This window comes from Triticum dicoccoides, chromosome 7A (genome assembly GCF_002162155.2).
Source record: "Triticum dicoccoides isolate Atlit2015 ecotype Zavitan chromosome 7A, WEW_v2.0, whole genome shotgun sequence".
Taxonomy (NCBI): domain Eukaryota; kingdom Viridiplantae; phylum Streptophyta; class Magnoliopsida; order Poales; family Poaceae; genus Triticum; species Triticum dicoccoides.
This window is the reverse complement of record NC_041392.1, coordinates 597385605-597389678: the sequence shown is the minus strand read 5'-3', so window position 1 is coordinate 597389678 and position 4074 is coordinate 597385605. Positions and strand designations below refer to the sequence as shown.

The 4074-nt window shown below is 41.5% G+C and overlaps 1 long non-coding RNA gene across 2 annotated transcripts; it reads right to left on the bottom strand.

Annotated features, from left to right (window-relative positions):
* Positions 1-285: 285 nt before the first annotated feature.
* On the bottom strand, positions 286-3848 carry LOC119332077. Of its 2 annotated transcripts, none has more exons than XR_005160802.1 (2): positions 3312-3848; positions 286-3239 (listed from the first exon to the last, which is right to left on the bottom strand). It is a non-coding gene; the product is annotated as an uncharacterized LOC119332077 (long non-coding RNA). The 2 variants fall into 2 exon arrangements; XR_005160803.1 differs by having other exon boundaries at positions 286-2798.
* Positions 3849-4074: the final 226 nt, after the last annotated feature.

The window sequence follows — 4074 nt, the reverse complement described above, 5'->3', positions numbered from 1 at the left end:
CTCTAGTATTACATTTATTTCACATTTACATACACACCCCAATTTAAAAGATGACACCCATTCAAATAAAGCAAAAAGATTATGCAGATGCACATCGCATATATATTATAAATTCTGATCATCAAACATTTTACAATGTTTTCAATTCATTGATTACACATGAAGACTTCCCTCATAATTTAGCATCTTTAGTCTCTAGACATCCGACAGTACAAGATGTAACAAACACAAAGAGTAAAGCCTGTAAGTTCTTCTGTGTGAGCTCAGAGCATATGGTTACAGCAAGGCGTCTTAACAAATCTTACAGGAACATTTTCAACCTGGACAGGAAGACATCAAATCACAAGTCATGTATTAGAAAACATTATATCCATTACATTTATTACGATACTCAAAATCTACAAAGATGCACCGCCCAACATTTTCTCAACAAATTTCCCTTCAAGGCATCGAGTGAATATTCTATTTAATAAAAAGCTAAAAAATGTCCGCGGTTTCAAGCCCGGGCACATGAATTAAGCACATCTAGTTGCCCTTCCTGGAAAGCATGACAACAGTTTCAGGTCTGGACAAATAATTAAACCCGTAATGGCATGGTGTGATTGCCTCTAATATTAAGTTTAGTTTCCTGATAGTGAAGACTCATCAAACTCTGTTTGAAAAAACTGCACATAAGACAATAGGAACAACGTTCGAGAAAAAAGAAGGGTCATCCACACCTGTATGAATTTTTGACATCATAGGATCTAGTATTTTTGTATGAGCACACAAAGGCAACTAGTACAACAAAAAAAATTCAAGCATTTTTCCAGCATTAACTGACAGAAGTATAGAAACTAAAATGTTTGGTGTTTGGTTTAACTCAAAAGAACATACAGAGTTTTCTTAAAGGCATATATCATGATATTCAGGTGTGAGCTTCTGAGAGGTCAGAGGAAATAAAAGAACATTTTCAATGCTACTTTATATAGAGAGAAAAAGACAAGTCGGATATGAGAGAACCGTACAAAATACCCTTTCACCAATCAGATCACAAAGTAGTATCATGATTCCTGAAGAACACACACAAACATGCAAATTAGATTGCAAGTAAAGATCAATCTGTAACCATTGCAGTCATAGATACAGAAAATTAATCAAGAAATTCCAGAGTTTACTACATACAACTCTACTGCCAATTAAAAGTTTACTTCTCAAATAATGATAAAGATCTGTATTGAAGTGTAGTATCTTGGACCTTCAATCTCACAACACTGTAGGAGCAGTATACTGTAAGTTTAAAAGCTAAATAATGTCCGGACTTTCATCTTACAACAACGTTATGTATGGCCTTGTTAGAGTGGAAGAACTAGACAAGACACACAAATTAAGCACATCTAGTTGCCTAGTAAGAATTTACCAGTACTAGCAGGCAGAGGCGTGGCGGACCACCGACAACTTTTTACATACGCTGTAGAGGGGCCAAATAAGATATGAGAAGAAGATTTTTTTTTATATGTATACAATCATGATCTTGTGAAGAACTGTTTCATGTATGTCTGAAGAGAGAACCCGACATCAGGTAAAGCATTTGACTCAGAAATCAGAAAGTGAGGTGCCTTACTGTGGTACAAATGGAAAAATATAACCAGAGTAAGAAAGGTCATTGTGAAGTTATATCAGACATTCAACTATTCAAGGTCCACTGAGTTGAATAATTTGTTCTTAAAAGAAGTCATACAGCAGAACGTTTGGAAAAGAATGAAAGGTGATATATAGCATACCTGATTACACATATGTAGCCTTGTACAGGAAGACTTTATGTTTTGACACATTAATAGAGTTGTTCAAGTTCGCCAAAGAAAAGAAGAACCAGGAAGCCAAGAGAAAATCCTAACATGAATGACGATAAACTGAACCAATGAAACAGGGTAGTTCGTGTACTATATAGTAATCTTGAAAATAATAAAGATATGAGAAGAGCATACAACCATAGGTGTCACGGTGATCCTTGGCAATAAATAAAATGATGTTCAAAATCACAAGTTCCAACAAAAGGTGAAAAACTTGATTCCTTTGCTAGAGACCTTGAGTTTAATTCATTCACCAGAAAATCGGCTTGTAGTGAAGCTTTGTTTTTATTCACAGGACAAAAAACAGGAAGCCAGGTTAAGTTAAAAAATTGCATTCATTGTCTTTAAAATTTCAAGAATAAAATATCAATAAGTTTGAACATTTTTACAGGTCAGATTTGTGATCCAGATACTCCAATATTTTGTAGAAAAAACAATGTGCACTACGAACAAATCTGGTGGGCCTTCTTCCTTTTATGTTTAGCTGAGATGACGATTGTTAAGGTTCATAGACATCATATTATTTCATTAGAGGAAGTGTAAACACATTAAGAGGGTAAAGGGACCTTGCTAATTCTAATCATAAACAATTATAAGGTCATATACTCACTGTATTCGAAACAAAGTTAATTTTCACTGTATCTTGTTAGCATAGCAACCATTAATCTAAGCAGGCATAACTCTGAGGCAATGACTTCCTAGGTTCAAAAGCTTATGTACTATTAAAGAGTAATAGATATACACATACTTCAGGCTGGTTATGTTACTTTCTACAGTGGAGCTAACTATGGTAGTATAATCTCCATTTTTTATCGAGGGCTACATTTAACACCCCACCATTTAACATCAAAGATTCTGAATACAAAATGATAACAGTATGAGCACCATACTCATCTCGACAACATCATCAGACCATCCCTCGTCTCGTACTGCACTGTATGTTCCTTCCATGATTCTATCAAGCAGCTGAAAAATTAATGTTGGCAAAAATTGTGGTAGCATGAGGAAAATAATTGCACTTAACATTGCATATTATCCTGGAATAACAGTTAGCCATAGTGAGTAAACTTTCTCGAGCTATATAACAAATGTCTTCAGTTGTGCAATGTCTGAACCTGAATAAAAAAAGATGGATCCATGTACCTAAAAAGGGTGGATACAGACACACGAAATTTTACTAATCATAGGAGGGTACACGTACACTAACTTGGCTGAAACCCTTTGCAAATCACGAGCACTAGGAAATTCTCGAAAAATCTACCACTGCTAGAACCAGTCTCCAATCCTTTCACTAATAGCACCTCCATCAATTTGGCAGCAAAAGAAAAAAACTGCAATACGGAAGAATTACTAACTCGGTGGATGGGGGATGTAGGAGGGAGGGGAAATCTGGCTTCGTACTTACAACTGGACAATACCCACCGTCAGTTCTCATCGAGCAGAAAGAGAGATTCACTACATTGGCAAGGAAAATCTCACCTGCATCGGGTTTCCACCGGCACGGATCTAAGTGGAGAGGCACCGTGCTCGCCGCCATCGGGGAGGAGGGCGTGGTCGGGAGCCCCCCATGCTCGCCAGCGTGAACGGCCGCGGAGAAGAGGAGCACGATGCCATGGTGGACCCTTGGGAAGGCACTGCTTCCTCTTGCGCTTTCCGTTGCCGACGACGGCAATGGTCTGGGTGGAGGGCGGCCGACGGCCCCGACCTGGAGTGATTGGCGGCTGCGGTCACTTGGGTGCTCGGCGGCGCCGCTCTGGAGCGGTGGAGGGCGACGGCAGCACGGCTCGGCATGGAGGGCGACTGCGGCACGGCTCGGCATGCAGGGCGACGGCGGTACTGCTCGGGATGGAGGGAGGTCGGCGGCGGTGGGATGGCTGGGGGCGGCGACGGCGGTGGGGATGGCTGAGGGCGGCGGCGGCGGTGGTCTGGTGGGGGGCAGCGGCGGCGGCGGTGGCGGCGATCTGGTGGAGCGGACGAAGGATTTGGGCGTCGATTTGGGGGCGGCGCTGCTATCTGGCTTTTTCTGGGGGCGCTGCTATCTGGTGGAGGGCTGGCGCGTACGCGTTTGTTTTGGGCCAAAATTTGGTCACTCGCGCGCTTTCCCACCGTGCTTAGGCCCCGATAATTTTCGGTCTCGCGGCCGGTCCCGGCAGATTGTAAGCCGTGGTTTGGTTGTTCGGGCAGATAATGCGCCCTAAAATGTACCGGCAGTTCGTGTACCGTCATCGCTTAAGTTTTCTCG